The sequence below is a fragment of the Ahaetulla prasina genome, chromosome 2 (assembly GCF_028640845.1).
Source record: "Ahaetulla prasina isolate Xishuangbanna chromosome 2, ASM2864084v1, whole genome shotgun sequence".
NCBI classification, from domain to species: domain Eukaryota; kingdom Metazoa; phylum Chordata; class Lepidosauria; order Squamata; family Colubridae; genus Ahaetulla; species Ahaetulla prasina.
In genome coordinates this window covers 192,007,895-192,017,426 of record NC_080540.1, presented here as the reverse complement: position 1 = coordinate 192,017,426, position 9,532 = coordinate 192,007,895, and positions in this window count along the sequence as shown.

The following is a 9,532-nucleotide window of genomic DNA, read 5'->3' as shown; positions in this document are numbered from 1 at the left end:
CGTCGCGGATTCATTTATAAGCCCCGCCCTCGGACAGACTACGCCCCTTCAGGCGGGGCAGCGAAAACGGCTTTTGTCTCCTACGACGGTCTAAAAGTTGGTGCGAGGTTTAACGAGCCAAGTGGGAATGGCGAAAATCATGGAAGTTGGAATCAAGAGCTCGCTGCAAATATTTTCGGGTTCCCTAATGGATAAGGCCCCGTCTTGTTTAAAAATAAATAAGTTGCTGTCTTAGAACTTATGCCCCGGAGATATTGCAAGCATTGCATCCATTCATGAACCAAGATACAAATTCATTTTTTCAGGACCTAAAAGGTTCTCTTCTGATTTTTGTTGCCCTGCATTGGATTTCTTCAGAAACTTATCTCCCTGCGCCACGTTCAACACCAAATGCACCGTAGCAAACAATGTGGCCAGATACCTTGCCTAATGGGTTCATATATCATAATGAATAGCAGCTCATCGAATAAACTAGAGGTCCCCAACCTTTTGGATCTCAGGGACCATGAATTATATTCATAATTTTAAATGCCGAGGACCATTAATATGATCTGCCTAATGACCGGTTGGATGGGCGTGGCTAGGTGATCATGTGATTGAGTGGGTGTGGCCAACTTGATGTCACACAGGTCAAAGGCCTCTATTCTCCCCTCCCTTCCCCTCCACTCTTTGCCTCTCCACTTGGGCTCCTTAGGGCCCCAACAGGAAGCAGTTGTTGGAGCTAAGCAGCCACCACGAGAAAGAGTTGGCAAAACAGCTGGCTCAGTTCAAATTGGATCTGACCGAGAAAGAGGCTCAGCAGCAGCACCTCACTGAGGACTATGAGCATAGGCTTTCCAAGCAGAGGGAAGATCTGCGGGAGTGCAAGGCCAGATATCGGCTCCTGGAGGCACAGCGGGCTGAGATGGTCAGCCAGTTCCAGGCCATGAGGCAGTCCCATTGGAACAAGGCCCTCCGGCTCTTTGCCACCAGCGGCACTTTGCCACCAGCAGCACTTTCCTCCAGCCTTCACCCAAAGCCCCACACCAGGAGACTGAAGCAGACTTCGTCGGAATTTCTGCCTCACTCCGACCCACACAAAAAGACCCCAAAGGGGGAGACTCTCTGCAGCAACACAAATGTTCATTGCACGTATCTGTCCCAGGGGCCGTAGTTGGAGGACCCCTGATTTAGTGCAATATAAAAAATGCAAATAATTGTTCTTCGGACCACCAGTTGGTGACCACTGGAATAAACACAGCTGAGTTCACATCTGCTATGTAATGGTTTGCAAACCATAATTTGGCTTGTTTAAATACTTAATTGTGGCTTATTTAATAAACCATGATTAAACCAAACTTGGCTTATTGCAACTTGGGAACTGTCCTTCATATTTTTTTATTGTTTGCATTCCATTCCGATTGTCATTATAAAGTGTATAAAGTATAAAGTTTACTTGTACTTAAGTGTAAAGTATACTACATGTGGAAAACCAAATGTACCTTCCTAACTTTCCACTGGGAGAAATAAGCACAAGTCCCTCTGGATTGGTAAGGATCCAGCTGGAGTCCAGCACAGCCAGACGCATCATGATGGACATAAATCCACTTAAATGGTGAGTGCTAATCCCTACTTAAAGCTAGATGGGGTAAGGCAGTTAATGATAGGGGGATATGAGTTACAGTGGTGGTGGTGTACAGGTTTTTGAGGGGGAAGACCATCTCTAACATATACAGTAATAGTAAATCTGTCCCAGTTTTTTGATCCTAAGGGTGATCAGTTACTGAAAGAGCTAATTGAAGCAAACAGATCTCATGGTTACAAGGTTAAAAATGTTTTTGAGAGGTCAAACTCCCACAGTAAAACGAACTTCTCGGATTCACAGTTCACTGCCTCAAAACATTCACAGGAAGGGAGGAATGAGTCAAAAAATATAAAAATTGAAAATAGTTCATAAACGGCCCCTTTGGAACCCCCAGATTTGGCTAGTTCAACAGGAATTTATTGTGCAGGAAAGGCAAACATGAAAGTAATTTCAAGATAGTGAGGAACTTAGGTCTGATCATTCATTAAACCATTATTTTTATACTTTTACAAGTACTGTGTATTTTTTTATGTTAAAACTCGTTTCACAGAAACACAACCATTTAAAGAATTGAAAACACAAAATAGTACATGGAATAAAGAAAATAGCAAGGCTTAAGGAGCAGCTTTTCCACAACCAAATCATTCCTGTATTCATAAAAGGCTAAATAAAAGAAAGGAGAATTTTTAAAATGGGTGGGAGTAGAAATAAAGAACTTTGGAATAAGCTCAATACAAGCTCAGATAAGCCTGGAGGCTCCTGAAGATTTGAGTTCTTCAGAAAATTTTTAGGATCAGAGCCTCTTTGATAAGGTTTTTAAGAAGAGTAAAACTAGAGTAGGAGAGTCAACAGCCAAGCTGTTTTTTCTTCTTGCCTTAAAGAGATTTTGCCGTTTACTTGGTTTTTGAAATGCATATTTAATACTGCAAAATCTGTACATTTGGGTAGTCCAGCAAAAAGATATAAGCCTAGGAAAATAGGGTGATTGATGTTAAACAGTACAGTTTTAGAGAAATGATTATAAAGTGGGACTATGAAAAATCCAGTGGGTAGAACGGTTTCTGGAATGAAAAAGAAGTAGATTCTTCCATCACTGCTTTGAACTAGGCCAATTAAAATGCACTGAGCTGAAAATGAGAAGGACGGGGAAAACATTTTTAGATATTTGCATGGAAGCAAGAACAGAACAAAGTATTGAAATGTAAATCGTTTTACAGAAATGACAAAAGTACAGGGGGATGTGGATGAAACTGAGAAAAAAGTTTATTTTGGACGCTTGTGAGCAAATTCATGAAACCAAATCCTTAGTTGCTGGAACAGGTGTTGAACAAAGTAAAACTAGAAAGCATGTTTCTGTGAAAAGACTGCTGGCTTTATCACCAGCATGGGCTATTAACCACTTATCATCTATTCTGTCCTTTGAAAGTAGAATGGAGATTTCCGTTCATAGCTAGACCAAGATTCAAAGTTCTCTCTTCTAATGCATGAACACTTTTAAATGGTTAACCCTTTTGCTCCTTAATCCTCCCATTTCAAAAGCTTTTTAAAATGGCATGTTTTTGGTCCTTCTTAGCTCTCCAAGATCCCATATTGCAAAAAAAGCTTAAAATTGTTGGCCCTACCTATATAGGGGGCTGTTGAAATATCATATGGTCTGGAAGTTGCTCATTCTGTATTAAGTTATCACCGTTGTTTAATTCTGGCTTACATTAAAATATTGTCCTTTGTAAATCATAGTTTATGTTTTAATGTAATGTGTGAATGTACTCCGTGATTAACTATTCTTAGTTCATTTTGAAATTGAGAACTCTAACCTAGTTACTTGAAGATATTTCAATCATATTTGATTACAATTCATTCAACTATAGTTAAACTGGCACATAATGATGTCAATTTTAATTAATGATTGTTCTTTCATTCACTGTCCAAGTAACTCTGGAAGATTGATTGGTGTTTTAAAAGACTTGACTTTTCCACTAGCCTTAGGTTAAATTGCTGAGTACCATATTTCCTAATGCATAATGTGTCATGGACTCAATACTAGGAAAGTGGATGCGATCAAAGATGGAAATAGAAGAGAATACATCAAGGGTGAAATCCAGTAGGTTCTGACAGGTTCTGGAGAACCGGTAGCAGAAATTTTGAACAGTTTGGAGAAGCAGTAGCAGAAATATTTTTTTTAATCAATTTTTATTGATTTTTTCCCCTTCACATACCCACCCACATATTTTATGAACAGAGTATTGGCCATATCATATCTTATACCGTTTAACAAATCCAAATACATTTTACTTAGTTACAATTTCTGCCAAAATGTTCTTTTTCCATATTTTTAATCATATCTTAATATTTCTATGCTTGTTTATATAAACCACATCTTCTTTCGCCCTCAAGTTCTAATTTCTCCATTTTTACTGATATATATTCTCTTTTATTATTTTTTAGATAATTCAGTTTTTATCCTGATATATTCAAACATGTTTGGGGTTGCCTTTCTTCCATTTCATCTTTTTTGTTTTACAGCAATCTTTCTTTTTCTCTTTCCTCTCCCTCCCTTCTTTTTTCCTTCTACTTTCTTCCCTCCTCTCCTACTCCTTCTCTACTTCCCCTTCCTTTCTTCCCCTCCTCCTTTCTTCCGCCCTATCTAACCATCTCTCCTACTCTTATTTTCTCTCCCTTTCTTCCTCCCCTCTTCCCTTTCTTCTTTTTCTCTCTCTCCTTTTCCCTTTCTTCCATCTCTCTCCTCCTTCTTATCTCTCTCTGTTGCTGTATTCATTTTCAATTCAGTATTTTTCACTATGGTGTCCAGACAACCCCGGTTTTTCCTCCATTTATTGAGTGTATTTCTCAGAATTCCCCTCATATATTTTTAATTATTAACAATGTATTTCAACTTATTCCATTTTTACCTTACAACCTTTTAGTTAATTCAACCTTCCACCTCCTATTTTCTTTAAATTCTTATTCCCAGTTCAATAATTATTTTTCTCTTTCATTAGCATACATTTAATAACATTTAAGTTTTGTTCAATTTTATATCTCACTTTCAATTATTTTCACCTATATACCATTCTATCTTTCACATTTCATCTGCTGGTCTATTTTTCTTAAACAGTATACTTCTTCCTTTTTTACTTCTTGCATATATTTCATTTCATCCTTACTTATATCATTTACTAACTTTCCAGTTGTATATCTTAATTTCAATTAATTTCTTTGTTCTTTTCAATATTTAAAACATTTCTTTACCATCCGCTATTGTTCTCTCCAATCCATACATCCTTAGACAACAAAACATATAACCCATTTTATCTTTCACATTTCATCTATTTCTCCATTTTACATTAAACAGTATATTTCTTCTTTTTTGCTTCTTACATACACTTCATTTCTTCCTTGCTTACTTCCCTTTTACAATAATCTATTTATTTCTTGTAATTTACGTCTTACATACAGTTTCTACCACCAATATCCTTCCCTTAAATCAACCTATTGGTGTTTTAATTTCCTTTCTGTTATCCATTTTGCTTCCACTTTTAACCATTTTCTTTCGGTCTCTCCAAAATTCCATTTCTTAATGTTTTCCTCCCTTTCTCCCATTCTTTTATCATCTTCTTTTTCTTTTTCTTGTATCGTCTTTTCTGCCTCCTTTCTCTAATTTTTACTCTTTTAATTTTCCCCCTCAATCTTTTCCCATTTTCTTCTCCTCTCTTCTTTTTTGAGAGATATTTCCCCCAATCCATTTTTATTCTGTCACTGTCAATCCCAGTGTAATTATCAATGTTTTTATCTTCAATTATTTCTTTTTCAACATTGTATTCTTGCTCCTCTTGCTTCTCACACATATTTTCTTTTTCCTTATTTTTACATTCTAACCAGTCTTCTGCTTCTTTATTTCTCTTAAATGCTTCTCACACCTTTTGAAACATCTTCCTTAGTTCCTCATACTCATGCTCCAAACCCTCCATGTTATCAATTTAAAGAGAAAGAATTTTTGAATTTATTATTTTAGCTTATGTATAATTCAAATTCAAGTCCATATAATGTCTCTTTTTTCTTTTTTATTTCCAAATAATGTCCAATTCAAATGTTCATTTAAACCATTCCAGTTTGAGTCTTCATTCTTTCCACTCCTTTTTGAAATCGTGCTCCAGCTGTTTAAACAAATACTCCTCCAGTTGTTTCCCACGGTGGTCTACGTAATGCAATGCTTTCTTTCCACCAGCAGATGTCTCTCTCCAATTCACAAATCCCCCGGCAACAAAATGTCAATTGTTAATCCACAAAGATAATTACTTCCTCTTCTTCAGTTAAATCCTTTTGTTGTTAAAGAATGCTTTTTCTCAGTTTTCTTTTTCTTTTATTAATTTTAATTTTTTCCAAGTCCAATTTTAAATCTGGATGGAAAGTTTTCCTTTTAGGGCTTTGATCTTAAAGTTCCTCTTTGTTTTTTGTTTTCCTTCACTTTGAATTCCCGCATGCCAATTAGCCGCTAATTTCAGGTTGAGACTTCTTTCAAGCTTTAAAAATGTTTCCTTCTTACCTGTGAGTTGGCTAATCACTTATCCGGTAACAATACTCCATTAAATCACTGTTCCTGCTCAAATCTTAGCCCGGTTGCCGCAGCCTGTAGCGGCCATTTCAATGGCCGCCGTCCCCGCCACTGGGTCAAAGAGCTGCCTCCGACCTTTCGAGGAACTTGCCTGTTCCTCTTGGTCTTCCGAGATGCCTCTCTTTTTCCCCCGTCCCTCCAAGACGGTTCCGGTCTGAAGACCCCCCGACAGTGGTTTGTCTGGTTGGGTTTTCACAAAGCTCATCAGAGCTTCGCTATTTCCCAACCAGTATCGCCGCGACACTTCCAGTTTCCGCCAGCAGGGGAAATTTTGAGTAGTTCAGAGAACCAGCAAATACCCCCTCTAGCTGGCCCCCGAGTGGGGTGGGAATGGAGATTTTGCAATATCCTTCCCCCAGGAGTGAGGAGGAAATGGGGACTTTCCAGTATTCTTCCTCTGGAGTGAGGTGGGAATGGAGATTTTGCAGTATCCTTCCCCTGCCATGCCCACCAAGCCACACCACGCCCAGCAAGCCACGCCCACAGAACCGGTAGTTAAAAAAAATAGGATTTCACCATTGGAATACACGTAGTTGAGGTTTGAACTATGGAGTCCTTGTGCTATCTGAGCTTGGTTGTTTTCTGGCTTGTTTCATTATGTAACTAGGTAATCTCATTAGTGTTAGTGAGTGTGGGGTTTGCTCCCTGTTTATGTAGAATAGCTTGGTCTGCCAGTGTTGGTAAAGGTATGGTTTTCTTCTTGGCAGTTCCTTGAGTAAAGTATTGTCTATTGATGAATTATTGATTATTGATCTATTGATAATCTATTGATCTATTAATGACTGGTAGCAGTGATTAAACTGCAGTATTACAGGCAAACTCTGCCCACAGCCTGGAGTTTGATCATGATGGGGTTCAAAGTTGACTCAGTTTTCCATCTTTCTGAGGTCAGTAAAATGAGGACCCAAATTGTTGGGGGCAATATGCAAATAGTTCTTATTTGTAAACTGCCCAGAGAGTACTGTAAAACACCATGGGGCTGTAAATAAGCCTAAATGCCATTGCTAATGCTATTGCTAAAACTTGATGAGATGGTGCACAAAAAGTGACTCTGGCATTTGGAGAACCAATGGGAATGATGACTGGTTAAACAGATTTGTTTTGAATACATGGTTTATGCATAAATTGGTTCTCACATATACATAGCAAGAAAATAATATTAATCTAAAAACATGATTGATTTGTTATGATGAATGATTAGAGTTTACTATTACAGTAAAAGAACTGTTACATGATGTCACAGAAATGTACAGAATTGTATAAATAAAAGTCGCTTGGTGGGATGATCAAGTGAAAGAAACTGTGAAGAAAAAAAGTACATAAATTGATTGCTGCAAAAAGGAGAAAAGGATAACACGCAAAATGTGCACATTGAGGAAAACATAGTTGCAAAAACTGTTGTCAAATAGAGCAAGGAAGGCTTAAAAGTTAAGAGTGAATATAGGAGGATTTTAATGGGAAAAAAAATAGAAGGGGACTAAACAACCGCTGGAAAATGGCTCAACTATTCAGTGATCTACAGAATTAAATAATATAGCTATGGATGGCCGTAATTCCATTTACTATAGAACTCTCTCTATATATGTCTGTGAATATATGCCCTATATGGTTTTATTTCTTTTTTTAGCTTTCTCTTTTCTTTTTATGTTATAATTTTGGATATTCATTTTGTTTTATATATTGTTAAAATGATTTAATTTAAAAAGAGGAAAAAAGAAAAAACAGTTTTCAAGCACAGAACAGAACATGTTAATATATCTAGGAATATCTGCAATATTTTTTAAAAAATAGTTATTTCCATTGTACTAGGATATCCACATCCACATGGAGCTCCAGTTTGACTGTATATAGTTATTATTAATGGAATTTTCTGAGATCTTCCAACAATTGGTGAAAATCTTGTCACATCTGGCATAAAGGGCCTCTGGTGGCTCAACAGACTAAAGCAGTCCATCATTAACACAGCTGCTTGCAATTACTGCAAGTTCTAGTCCCACCAGGCCCAAGGTTGACTCAGCCTTCCATCCTTTATAAGGTAGGTAAAATGAGGACCCAGATTGTTGGGGGCAATAAAAGTTGACTTTGTATATAATATACAAATGGATGAAGACTATTGCTTAACACAATGCAAGCCGCCCTGAGTCTTCGGAGAAGGGCGGGATATAAATTCAAATAAACAATAAATAAATAAATAATAAAACAGAACCACCAGAACATCTTAAAAGAAGCACATGTGTATCGGTAGTTCAGAGGAATGAGGAATCTTTAGATTCTTGTGAGGCAGAAATAATTATGTAAAAATAGAAGAAGTTGGAGTCAAGGTGCACTCTTGCCTTTTTCCACGTATAGAAGGAATTCGTTAAAACACTGTCTGGACCTAAAAAAGGATTTATTTTGAGAACAAGCATCCTTTTGTCAGTTGAAGACTTCCTCAACTTTCTCCATAATATATGCCTAGAAATAGATTAGAAAGTTGCTCTTAAGCAAAAAAAACCCCAAAACCTCACAAGATTACGTTTTAGTCATCAGGATTTTTTTCACAAGGTGGAGCAAGTATATAATTTTATATGTCTCCACAGAATTTACTAAAATTAGGAAAAAGTATGGAAGATATTTAGATGCTGCTAGAAAGCTGATGAGTAGCAACTGGTTCATTTTAACAGAAGAATATTTTAGAAAGAAAAATAGCTGGATGTAGTAGTGGTTTGTCCTGTTTGTACATGGAAGTAATACATCAGGAGAAATACAAAAATAAGTTGAATGCAGTGGGAACGGGATATTAAAAAAAAATGATAACACAAATCTAGATTCTGAATGAATGTGGATTGAATACAAATATAACCAGCACAAAACAAATACTGTATATTGAGGTGATTTGGTCATAGAGAATGAATAAGAATAACATCATAAAACAAATGTATGAAGAAGTAAAAGGGTTGAAAAGAGGACAGAAAAAGTCATGATTGGATGATGAGATTCTTTAAGAGACATTTATCCAAAAAGCAGTGTATTATTCAATATAGGGGTGAAATTCACTTACCTTCCCTACTGGTTTGCAAATGTGCACCCACTGTGTGCGCGCTTGCTTTGCTCGCGCGCACCTGCGCAGAGGCTGAAATCATTGCAAAAAAAGGACACTATGATGTCTGCGCGGATGGGCAGAACCTCCTGCAGCCGCCGCTACCAGTTCGCCCAAGTCAGATAGAACCGGCTGAATTTCACCTGATTCAATGTATAGATATATAGTGGAAGGAAGACGTGTGCCAAGTTAGGAAGGTACAGATCTAAATAGGGTTTGTGCAAACCAGTTTTAGCTGTGTCTTCTTTTCCTTAATTTGCTTCAGAATTTTGTACTC